The sequence below is a fragment of the Macrotis lagotis genome, chromosome X, assembly GCF_037893015.1.
Source record: "Macrotis lagotis isolate mMagLag1 chromosome X, bilby.v1.9.chrom.fasta, whole genome shotgun sequence".
NCBI classification, from domain to species: Eukaryota; Metazoa; Chordata; class Mammalia; order Peramelemorphia; family Peramelidae; genus Macrotis; species Macrotis lagotis.
The window spans coordinates 373080374-373094206 of record NC_133666.1 but is presented as its reverse complement, the minus strand read 5'-3'; positions in this window follow the sequence as shown (position 1 = coordinate 373094206).

Sequence of the window (13833 nt, the reverse complement as noted above, 5' to 3'; positions counted from 1 at the left end):
AAACTGCATGAAAGCAATTGCAAACCACATTTCACACAAATAAATTCAAGTCTGAATAATTTGAAAAATGTCAATTTTTCATGATTAAGTTGAACTAATACAATAAAAATGAAAATTTTACCCAAATTAAATTGTTATTCAGGGTCATATCGATCAAAATACCAATTAACTGTTTTGCCAGTTTAGAAAAAATAATAAAAAATTCACCTGTTCCAACAAAAGGTAAAGAATATCAAAAAAACTGATGAAAAAACTTGTAAAGGAAGGTAGCCTTACTCTAACAGCCCTAAAATTATACTATATAGTGAAAGTCCTCAAAATTACCAGAGTTAGTTAAGAAATACATTAATAGAACAGTGGATAAGGATAGGTTCAAAAGAAACTGTAGTAAATGATGATAGAAATCTACTGTTTGGCAAACACAAAAATTTTAGTTTCTTGGAGAACTTACTATTTGATAAAAATTGTTGGGAAAACAGGAAATTAGTACAGAAAGAACTAGAGAATCTGAATGTGTGAATATGTTCCCATTTTGCTTATGTATATTTTCTTTATTGATATCGTATTTTTCCAAATACATGTTATGAGAATTTTCTAACTTTCATCCAGATGCATACACATATTTTTATGTTGCAAATTTTTCTTCTTCCCTACCTTCCCACCTCCCTCCCCTCAACAGAATTCAGGTTAATATTGTATATACACATTTATGTTAAATATGTTTACAGATTAGTCATTTTCTGTTTAAAGAATTAGGATTGAGTGAAAAAATACATAAGAGATATGCTTTGAAAAGTGAATGTAGTGTTCATCAGATTCTGATTTTTTTTAGTTTGTTTCTTTCGTTTTTATTCTCTGGATGTGGAAGACATTGTCCATAACCAATTTAATAGGATTATCCTAGCTCTATGAACTGCTGAAAGCAGCTGCCTTAGGTTTGATTATCTCACAGTGTTGTTAGTGTGTACATTGTTCTCCTGTTTCTACTCCCATCATTTAGCATGAGATCCTGTAATTCATTGTATGCTTCACAAGTCAGACCATTTATAGTTTGTTAAAGAAAAATACTACTCTATAATATTCATATGCCATAGCTTGTTTAGTCATTGCCCCATTATTGGGCATCCCCTCAATTTCCAATTCTTTGCCATCACAAAAAGAACTGCTATGATTATTTTGGAACATGAAATTTTATATGATTTCTTCTGGATATTGGCAGGCCTAAAATTGGAACTGCTGGGTCAAAGCGTTTGAACAGTTTTATTGTTCTTTGGACATATTTCTTATCTGCTCTCCAGAATGGTTGGATCATTTCACAACTCCACTAGCAATGCATAATTGTCCCTATCTTCCCACAACCTCTCCACCATTCATCATTTTCTCTTTTTGTCAACTATTTCAGTCTAAGAGGTGTGAGGTGATACCCCGTGGTTCTTTTAATTTGCATTTCTCTAATCAATAATAATTTGGAACATTTTTCATGTGATTATATATAACTTCATTGAGATTTGTTTTTTATCATTTGACCATTTATCAATTGGGGAATGACTTGTATCCTAAATTTTATGCAGTTTTTTTATATATTTTAGATATGAGACCATTATCAGAACTCCTAGTTCTAAAGATCGTTTCCTAGATTTTCTGTTTTCATTCTAATTTGGCTGCATTTTTGTGGCAAAGAACTGGAAATTGAGAGCATGTCTATCAATTCCAGAATTACTGAATAAGTTATAGTATATAAATGTTATGGATTAGTGCAAAACCTTTTTGATTTAAAATAGTCAAAACCAATCATTTTTCAGTATTTGTCACCTTTTCATAGATCTGATAGAGTATTTCTTGATTTATTAATCTGTGGAGTCATACTTTATGTCTAAATCTTACACCCATCTTGACCTAATTTAGGGATAAGTTGTGGGATGTGGTTTTATGCCTAGATTTTGCCTTAAAATTTTCCAGATTTCCCAGCCATTTTTATCATATAGTGAGTTTTTGTGTTTGTCTTTGTGTTTGTCAAATAAAATATTATTGTAGTCACATAGTACTCTTTCTTTTGAACCTATCCTAATCTGCTGATTCATTATTCTATTTTGTAACCAGTATCAGGTAGTTTTGATGACTGATACTTTATATATGGTTTTAGATCTGGTAGAGCTAGGTCACCTTTCTTTACATTTTTTTCATCATTTTCATTGTTATTATTTCCCTTTTGTGCTCCAGATGAATTTTGTTACAGTTTTTCTAGCACAGTAAAATGATTATTTGGTAGATTGATTGGTATGGTACTGAATAAGTAATTTGATTTGGGTAGAATTATCATTTTTATTAGATTAGCTCAGCCTAACCTTGAGCAATTGACATTTTTCCCCAATTATTTAGATCTGACTTTATTTGGGTAAGCAGTATTTTATAATTTCATTCATACAGTTTCTGGATTTCTCTTGAAAAATACAAATCTTTAAAGTTGTCTCCAGGTACTTTAAATGGGAATTCTTGTTCTATATCTTTGCCTTGGGCTTTGTTGTTCATATGTAGAAATGCTGATTATTTATGGGAGTTATCTTATATCTTGCTAATATGCTGAATTTCTTAATTATTTCAAGGAATTTTTTTAGATGATTTTCTTAGGTTCTCTAATTATACCACCATATTATGTGGTATATTATGTGGAAAGAGGGAAATTTTTGCCAAATTTGATTCCTTCAATTTCTTTTTCTTCTCTTATTGCTAAAGCTAAAATTTTTAATAAAATATTGAATAGTAATGGTGATAATGGGGATGCATGTTTCACCCCTGATCTTATTGGAAATGCTTCAAGTTTATTGAAAGTTTGAGATAGGTACTACTTATTATTTCAAGGAAATATCTATTTATTCCAAAACATTATTGTGCATTTAATAGGAATGGATGTTGCATTTTTATCAAAGGATTTTTTGGCACCTATTGAGATAATCTTATGATTTCTGTTGGTTTTGCTACAGATAAGTTGACTTATGTTGAGTGTTTTCCTAATATCATACCATCACTACCTACTTGCTATAAATCCTACCTGATCATGATGTGTTATCATAGTTATTACTTTCTATAATATTATTGTTAAAATTTTATTTAAGATTTTTGCACCAATGTTGATAAGGGAGATATTCTTTGTTTGTTTTGATTCTTCCTGGTTTAAATATCAGCACTTGTTGCTGTCATAAAAGGATTTTTTTTATAAAAATGATTTTGGGTGAAACCCTTCTTTTTTCAATAGTTTATGCAGAATATGAATTAATTGTTTCTTAAATTTTTGTTAGAATTCAGTTGTAAATCCATCTGGACCTGGAGATTCTTTCTTGGGAAGTTTATTGATGCTTTTTTCAATTTCTTTTTTCTTAAATGGAGTTATTTAAGTATGTTATTGCCTTTTCTGTTAATCTGAGTGGTTTGCATTTTTGTAAATCTTCATCCATTTCATTCAGTTTATCATATTTTGACATGCAGTTCAGCAAATCAGCTCTAAATTATCTCTTTAATTTCCTCCACACTGGTGGTTACTTCACCATTCTCATTTTTGATGTTGATGATTTGGTTATCTTCCTTACTTATTAAATCAGATTAACTAGAAGTTTTTCTATTTTATTAGCTTTTTCATAAAACCAACTCAGTGTTATTTATTAAATTCAGGGCTTTCATGCTTTTTCTTTCAAATTATTTCAAATATCCCTGTTGATTTTTTAGAATTTCTAATTTTGCATTTAATTGGGGATGTTTAATTTGTTCTTTTTCTAGCTTTTTTTTAGATGCATGCCCAATTCATTGATCTCCTCTTTCTCTATTTTATTCATATAGGCATTTAGAGATAAAAAAAAAAATTCCCCTCAAACTGCCTTGGCTACTTCCCCATAAATTTTGATATGATACCTCATTACTATCATTTACTTGGATGTAATTATTGATTATTTTGATCATTTGATCCTTGATCTGTCCATTGTTTAAGATGAAGTATTTAATTTCCAATTAGTTTTGGATTTATCTTTCCACAATCCTTTATTGCATTTAAATTTTATTGCATCATGGTCTAAGAACAGTGTATTTATTATTTCCATCTTTTCAACATTAGTTTTTTGTGCCCTAGTAGATGTTGAATTTTTGTATAGGTGACATGTACTGCCAAACAAAAGATTTATTCTTTTAGAATTCCATAAAGTTTTCTCCAGCGGTCTATCATATCTAAATTGTCTAAAATTTCATTCATCTTCTTAATTTGTTTCTTGTTTATTTTGTGGTTTGAATTATCTAGTACTCAGTGTAGGAAGTTGAGATTCCTCATTATTAAAGTTTGATTGTCTGTTTCCTTGTATTTCACTCAGCTTTTCCTCTACGAATGTGGATGCTAAACTTTGGGAGCATAACAGAATAAAAGTAGGTCAAAGGAAACTGAGACACTTAAGTTTACTCTCTAATCATTTGGTCTAAACCCATTACTTTTCACTGGGCTTTTTTTGTCTCACATATAGTGAGGTCATCTTTGACCTGTTCAATGGAGAGATAAGACCCAACTTTACCCATATCCTCTAAGTTAATTATATTTGAAGTACTTTTCTCATGCATAATCTTCCCTTTGTATAAACTTTGATGGTCCTGAATAACATATGTTTTATTCTGTTTTCCTTTTCCCTTCCTCTTTTCATTTACCTTTTTAGGCAAATTTTGATATGTGTATTTGGTGATTGAATTTTCTCATCAATTCTCTTCTTTTTTGTCAGTTAATTTTGAAAGTCCTCTATTCTGATGTATATTTATCTTTTGCCCCGATGTTGTATGCTGAATTTCTCAGGGTAGAAAATTCTTGATTATATAGTCCTAGGTTGTTCGTGCCCCACTATATGATATTCCAGGTCCTATGGTTCTTCAGTGTTGAGACTGATAGGTCCTGTGTGAGTATGATTGTATTTATTTTGCATTTGAATTTTTTCCTATTTTTTGCTTGGAATATTTTTGCCTTTATTTGAGAATTCTGGAATTTGGATACAACAGTCCTTGAAGTTTTTAACTCATTCTGGAGGGTTTCTGTGCATTCTTTCAATGACTGTATTGTCTTCATGTTCTAGCAGATTTGAACAATTTTCTCTCATAATTTCCTGCATGATATTTTCTAGATTATTTTTTTAATTAAGCTTTCTGGTAGTCAGATGATTTGCAAATTATCACTTCTAGATCTATTTTCCAGGTTTGTTTTTCCTAAAAAGATATTTACATTTTAATTAATTTTTTCATCCTTTTTAATTTTATTTGATGAAATTTTGTTAACTTGTAGATTCATTGATATTCAATTGCTGAGTTCTAAATTTTAGTGCTTTATTTTCTTCAAAAACATTTGTTTCCATTTCCAGTTGGTTATTTTTACTTTTAAAGATTTGATTTCTTTAATTATTTTTTCATAATTTTCCTGCATGAATCTCATTTCTTTTTTCCATTTCTCTTCTTCCTCTCCTCTTTCATTTTCAATTTTTTTAAGCTTTTCTTTGAGGTTTTGGATTTGAGTCCAGTTCATAGATTCTTTTGAGACTTCCCCTGTGACTAATTTTTCACTGATTTCTTATTCTGACATGGCATTGTTATCACCTTTATATGCAAATTAATTTTCTAAAGTGAGGGTTCTTTTAGCTTTGTGGGTATTTTTTGTTGTTTTAATTCTGCTCCTGAGGTATATGGAGTATTGTTCTAAGCTTTTTTTGCTGGAACTGGGATCTGATCCCTCGCTTGTCATTAACCTAGACCCTGACTATGCATTCTAAATTATATTTATTGTAGAAGTTTAATTCCTCCTTTATGTCCAGGTTTTGTCTCTTCAGCAGTTGTTTCCAACCCAATCCTGTCTTTTACCCCAGGTTTCCCAGGGTTGAGCCTTTCTTTGGGGTTGAGACCTTCCCTCCTATCTTGCTATCTAGCTGTTGGGACCTATGTTGTTGTCAAACTGTTGGAACCTAAACTGCACTGTAGTTTGAAGCCTCCCCTTGGGTTCCCCACTCTCCAAATTTACTTGGCTTTACTTCCCCTTTTCTGCAAAAAAGATAGACATTTACTGAATATCCTCCATGATGTCTACTGCTGAAAACTTCTTTTGATCTTCTCTTTTTCTTAGTGATATTTGAGGTTTCAATGTTGGTACAGAGGCTTCATTTATCTTTGCTAGGGAAAATCTCTGAAAGCATAATAGTTTCATACAGTCATCTAGGCTCCACCCAAGAATTGCCTAAATTCACTTTTTTTTAAAGAAAATTTTATTTCATTTAAGTTATACAATTTCCCCCCCATTTTTGCTTCCCTCCCTCACCCCCCACAGAAGGCAGTCTCTTAGTCTTTATATTGTTTCCATGTTATATGTTGATCTAAGATGAATGTAGTGAGATACAAATATCCTTAAGGAAGAAAAAATAAAGTATAAGATATAGCAAAATTACATAAGAAGATAAACATTTTTTCCCCTAATTTGAAGTTAATAGTCTTTGGTCTTTCTTCAAACTCCACAAATCTTTCTCTGCATATATATGCCATTCTTCAAAGCAGATAGCCCAAAATTGTACCTGGTTGTTGCATTGATGAAATGAGCAAGTCCATCAAGGTTGATTATCAACCCCCATATTGCTATTAAGTTGTACAATGTTTTTCTGGTTCTGCTCATTTCACTCATCATCAGTTCATGAAAATCCTTCCATGCTTCCCTGATTTCCCATCACTCCTTGTTTCTAATAGAACAATTATGTTCCAGGACATAGGTATACCACAGTTTCTTAAGTCATTCCCCAATAGAAGGACAATCACTTAATATCCAATTCTTTGCCAACACAAACAGGGATGCTATGAATATTTTTGTATAAGTGTTGTTTATATCATTTTTCATAATCTCTTCAGAGTGTAGACCAACCATTTTTCATACTCTCTTCAGAGTGTAGACCCGGTAGTGGTATTTCTGGATCAAATGGTATGCACATTTTTGTTGTCCTTTGAGCGTAAATCCAAATTGCTCTCCAGAAAGGTTGGATGATTTCACAGCTCCACTAACCATGCATTATTGTCCCAGATTTACCACATCCCTTCCAACATTGACCATTGTCCTTTCTGGTCATATTGACCATTCCCAGAGATGTGAGGTTGTACCACAGAGATGCTTTAACTTGCATTTCCTTAACAAGTAGTGATTTAAAGTAATTTTTCATATGACTAGGTATTACTTTCATTTCCTCATCTGTAAATTGCCTTTGCATATCCTTTGGCCATTTGTCAATTGGGGAATAGCTTTGTTTTTTTAACTTTGACTCAGTTCTCTTATATTTTAGAAATTAGTCCTTTGTCAGAAACATTAGTTGTAAATATTATTTCCCAGTTTAATGCATTTCTTTTGATCTTGGTTACAGTGGTTTTGTCTGTGCAAAAGTTTTTAATTCAATGTAATCATAATTGTCTAGTTTGTTTTTAGTGATGTTTTCCAACTCTTCCTTGGTCATCAACTGCTTCCATTTCCATAGATCTGACAGGTATATTACTTCTTGATCTTCAAGTTTGCTTATAATATTGCTTTTTATGTCTAAATCCTGTATCTGTTTTTTACTTATCTTTCTATAGGGTGTAAGGTGTTGGTCTAATACACATAATAACTTTCAATTTTCACAACAGCTTTTATCAAAGAGAGAGTTTTTATCCCAATATCTGGATGCTTTGGGTTTATCAAACAGCAGATTACTATAATCATTTCCTGCTATTGCACCAGTCTATTCCGCTGATCCACCACTCTATTTCTTAACCAGTTTTAATGACTGATACATTATAATAAAATTTTAGATCTGGTAGGGCTAAATGACTTTCTTTTGTACTTTTTTTCATTGAATCCCTGGAAATTCTTGATTTTTTATTTCTCCATATGAATTTACTTAAAATTTTTTCTAACTCATTAAAGTGACTTTTTTTTTTTTGTAATTTTGAGCGGTAGAGCACTAAACAAGTAGTTTAGTTTTGGTAGAATTTATGTTTGACCAGTTATTTAAATCTGATTTTATTTGTGTGAGAAATGTTTTGTAATTGTTTTCAAGAAATTTTTGAGTCTGCTTTGACAGGTAAACTCCCAGGTATTTTATATTGTCTGAGGTTACTTTGAATAGGATTTCTCTTTCTAGCTCTTTCTGCTGTATCTTGCTAATCATATATAGAAATGTTGAGGATTCATGAGGGTTTATTTTAGCTCCAGCTACTTTGCTAAAGTTGCTAATTATTTCTAGTAGTTTTTAGATGATTTGGGGGGATTCTCTAGGAATACCATCATGTCATCTGCAAAGAGGGAGAGCTTTGTCTTTTCCTTCTCAATTGTAATTCCTTCAAATTCTGTTTCTTTTCTTATTGATGAAACTAATATTTCTGATACAATATTGAATAGTAGTGGTGATAATGGGCATCTTTGTTTCACCCCTGACAATATTGGGAATGCCTATAGCCTACCCCCCCATGCATATAATGCCTGTTGATGGTTTCAGATAGATACTGTTTATTATTCTAAGGAACAATCCATTTATTCTTGCACTTTCTTGTGCTTTTAGTAGGAATCGGTGCTGTATTTTGTCAAAAGCTCTTTCAACATCTTTTAATATAGTCATATTATTTCTGATGTTTGTTATTGATATAATTAATTAAACTAACAGTTTCCTAATATTGAACCAACCCTGCATTCCTGGGATAAATCCTTTTTGGTCATAATGTATTATCCTAGTGTAAACTTGTAATCCTTTTACTAAGATTTTATTGAAGATTTTTGCATCTATATTCATCAGGGAGATAGGTCTATAATTTTCTTTCTCTGTTTGAACTCTTCCTGGTTTAGATATCAGCACCATATTGGTTTCATAGAAGAGTCACCTAGGTGGCGCAGTGGATAGAGCACTGGCCCAGAAGTCAGGAATACCTGAGTTCAAATCCAGCCTCAGACACTTAATAATTACCTAGCTGTGTGGCCTTGGGTAACCCATTTAACCCCATTTGCCTTACAAAAAAAAAATTCTAAAAAAAAATATTTCCACATATTGGTTTCATAGAAAGAGTTAGGCAGAGTTCCATCTTCCCTTATTTTTCCAAAGAGTTTATATAGAATTAGAACTAATTGTTCCTTAACTTTGTTAGAATGCACTTGTGAATCCATCAGGCCCTGGAGATTTTTTTCTTAGGGAGTTCCATGATGGCTTCTTGAATTACTTTTTCTGAGATAGGGTTGTTTAGACATTTAATCTCCTCTTCATTTAACTTGGGCAATTTTTATTTTTGTAACTATTCGCTTAGATTGTCAAATTTATTGGCATTGAGTTGAGCAAAATAATTCTGAATTGTTACTTTAATTTCCCCTTCTTTGGTAGTGAGTTCATCTTTTTCATTTATGATACTAGCAATTTGGTGTTCTTTCTTTTTTTAATCAACTGGAACAGAAGGTTTATCAATATTATTTTTTTTTTTTCATAAAACCAACTCTTGGTTTTATTCATTAGTTCAATAGTTTTCTTGCTTTTGATTGAGTTGACCTTGAACAATGTGCTGGGCCCTGAAGGAGTTAATCTCCCTTTCAGCTGATTGCACTCTGTTTCCCACACCTGAGCCTGAAGGGGTGTATGGGTCTTTTAACTTTCATTCTGGGCAGAATGCTCTGCAAAACCTATAGAGCTTATGCCCCTTGGGCAGCTAGTTGTTTTCCAGGTGTGCTCTAAACCTCTGTGTTGGAACTCACCCTTCCTTTTACTGGGGCTCAACAATCCCCAGCCAAAGATTCTGAAGTTCAAGTTGTTCCTTGGGCCCAGCACTCACTAAAGACTGCTCTGGTTTCCCCCTGCTGCTGTCCCTGTGTTCAACCTCTGGTCTCCACTCCTGGTTCACCCACAGTCCCCTGAGACAGAGCTTTTTGATAGGTGTTCTTCTAGCTTCTCTTTCTGGGTTTTGTGGATTGAATTTCTGTTAAGAGATTTCCTTCATGTTACTTTTGAGGGGGAAACTGGAGCACTTAGAACAATACCTGTCTTGGCCAGAAGTCAATCCCAATCCATACATTCATTTTTTTTCAAAATTTATATTATTGTTTTCTTCTTATCTCATGGTTTTCTTCCTTTAAACTTACTCCCAATTCTTCATGCAGAAAATAATCTGTAAACATCAAATAAAAATGTATATATATATATAATGTTTAACAAGATGTTTGCTATTGAGGAGAGAGGGGTAGAAAGGGAGGGTGGAAGACAATTATGTAATCTACAAATATGCATAATCATGTGAATGAATGTTGAAAAACTTTTATAACATAATTGGTAAAATAAAATAAAATTTATATTTAAAAAAAGATTATCTACAAGCAGAGACTTTTTAATATAAATTTTATTTCATTTTACCAATTATGCTATAAAAGTTTTTCAACATTCATTATAGTATTATATTATAGTAAGCATTGCATTCTTTTTGTTCCTCATATATAAGCATATATAAAGAAGGAACTCCTTCATTTTTCATTTTTTTTCTTTTTTGCATATTCTGTCTAACCTGGTTTTTGATTAAAATTTAATAGAGCAAAATAATTTAGTATTATTATTGTTATACCTTTGAACTTAAACAAAATCTTGAGTACCTTAAAGGATATGTCATTGTCACAAGTAAAATACATAAAATAAGATAAATGGCATTTTACAAAATCAGTAGTATTTTCTATTTCCCACTTTGCTATTCAAAAAATAAAACATGTGAATTGAATTGTACACAGTGACATTGTTCATTTATGATTGTGGGCTGTTATTTTTTCACTCAATTTATCTCTCTTTTTAATGCTTTTTTCTCTTATTTCTTCAAACACTGATAATTTAGAAGAATTTTGATGTAAAATCTCATACACACTATCAAAGATCCAAGTAAAGGATTTTCAATTTTTTTGCTCATTTCTGTTTTTTCTTATTGTTTACTTATTTTTTGCTATAATTCCCAAAATAATTTTCAACAATCATTTTTGTAAAATATTCTGCCTCAAACCCTTCCTTTTGCCCACGCTAGGATTGGAAGAAAGCTGTTATAATTTATACATGTAAAATTGTGTTGCATATATTTTCATATTAGCTATGCTGTGAAAGAAGAATAAGGGCAAAAAGGGGAAATCACAAGAATGAAAACATTAAAAAGAAAAATCAATAAAGTGAAAATAGTTTGCTTTAATGTATAATCAGATTCCATAATTTGTTCTCTATATGTGAATGGCATTTTCTATTGAGTTGTTTTCGGAATTGTCCTTCATCACTCTATTGCTGAAAAGAGTTAAATGTATCATAGCTGATCATTGAAAACTGTTGTTGCTATTAAATTATGCAACTTCACATTCATTTATGTCTTTCCAGGATTTTTCTGAAATCTGCCTTCTCATGATTTCTTATAGATAAATAGTAATCCAACATATTCATTTGCCATAACTTGCTCAGTCATTCCAAATTTCATGGATGTGCTGTCAGCTTCCAATTCATTGTCACCACAAAAAGATCCTGTCCTCATTTTTTTGTAATTTCTTTGGAATATAGTGCTGGAAGTAGTATTGAAGAATCAAAGGGAATGTACAGTTTTATTTCCCTTTGATCATACTTCTAAATTGTCCTCCAGAATACTTGGATCAATCCATAACATAAATAACAGTTTATTAATGTCCCAATTTTTCAACATTCTCTCTGGAAATGACCATTTCCCTTTTTTTCTTATTAGCCATTCTGATATGTGTGAGGTAGTACCTCAGAATTGTTTTTATTTACATTTCTTTAATTAATAGTGAGAGAGCTTTCTTCATACAGATATACATAGCTTTTAGTTTTTTAATCTGAAAACATTTTTTTCCAGATCATTTTAATATTTATCAATTGGGGAATGTTTTGTATTTTTTATAAAATTTTACTCTGTTCTCCATATATTTTAGAAATTAAGTCTTTATGTGAAACACTGGCTATAAAAATTGTTTCCCAGTTAAATATCAAATTAGAATTCTTGATTGTTGATGGTCATTCAAGAGAGTTTGGGTTAGAAGGTCAGTTATGACTAAAAAACCTAAACTCCACAGAACTCTTATTTGATAACACAACTGTGCCATTCATTATCTCACTTGTTGATAGCCTTGTTCCCAAACTTCTTGACCTGAGTAACATGTTGTCATGTTATATGCTTCCTAAATTAGAGTTACATCATTGTATTTATCCTGTATGGTAATTTTGTGGTTTTTCTGCTATAAAGAAATTTGATACTACCAAAAAATGGCTCTGCTAGTTGTCCTGCTAGCACCCTGAGTATACACATGTTTCTTTTCTCTCCTAAGCTGAATTAATACCCTGGTGGATAGGGGGACTCAACATTTGAAATCTAAGGAAACTAAGAAGAGCTTAAACATTGAAATAAAACTAGTGAATTAGTAAATGCAATTAAAATTTTGTTTTACGAGAAATCAAATAAGTAGCAAGGCCATTTCAGTTTTGGAAAGTTGGTGTGCCATTAGGTTACCCAAGGACAGAGAGCAGATTGGAACACTGTCAATTCCAGAGTAAAAAGTCAGGAGCTAAAATATTGGCCCCCCAGCCAAAAAAAAAAACAGCTTGGAACTATACATCCTATATAACAGGAATAGACCCAATGATCAGAAAAGCAAAACAAACAAAAAAAAAAAACATTTAACCATTGACAGCATTCTGAAAGTACCATTTCAGTTGGTACTATCTAAGATATTATCTCAGAATCAAAAGTAGTGATAAAATGCCTACTTGTGAATTATCTAAGGATTGATGAACTTGTCTCAATTCCAAAAAGACCTCTTGAAGAGATCAAAAAGTGTTTTAAAAACCAAAGAAGAGAGGATGAAGAAAAATTGAGAAAGGCAATGAGAGTTATGCAGGAGAATTATGACACATTAACTGAAGAAAACACTAATTTTAAAAGTAAACCTTGAGCAGATAGAAAATAAAATAAGCCAACTGAAAAAGGAAATAAAAACACTAACTGAAGAAAACAAAACTGGACCAATGGAAATGAATTACTCTGTGATACACCAAGATTCCGTCAGACAAAATCAAAAGGCTGAAAAAAAGAAGAAAATGTAAGGTAACTCTTAGGGAAAATGACCAAGTTGGAAATTGATTCAGAAGAGATAATTTATGAATTATTGATCTATCTGAAAGCCATGATCAGAAAAAAAGCCAAGACAATGTCATTCCAGAAAACATGATGGGAAACTACCCTAATGTCCTAAAAGAAGATCAAATAGTCACTGAAAGCATCCATCATTCACCCCCAGGAAGAAACCACCAAAATAAAACTCCAGTGAATTTAGAAGTAAAATTTCAGCATTCTGAGTTAAAGGAGAAAATACTACAAGCAGCCAAAAAAGAAGTAATTTAATTACCAGGGAGCCACAGTAAGGATTTCACTTGAATTATCTATCAGCTTAAAAAAATTAAAGGATGAGAGCACCTGGAGTTTAGATTATAACCAAGAATCAACTTCCCTGCAAATTTAGCATATTCTTTCAGGAGAAAAGATGATCTTTTAACAAATTAGAGGACTTTCAAATTTATCTTATAAAAAGTCCAGAACTGAAAAGGAAATTATATCTTCAAATACAAGTTTCAAGAGATATAAAAAGATAAACAGATGGGGAGAATATGTTCTTAACTCTAGGACAATTTAAAGGACCGCATTTAGACAAAGAGGTTGGGTATAAATTGACTGTATTACCTTCAAATATTTAGCTCTTGAGTTGTTCTGCTTTACATGATACTTTAGTTCATGAGGATTGAATTCTATAGACAATACTTAGAA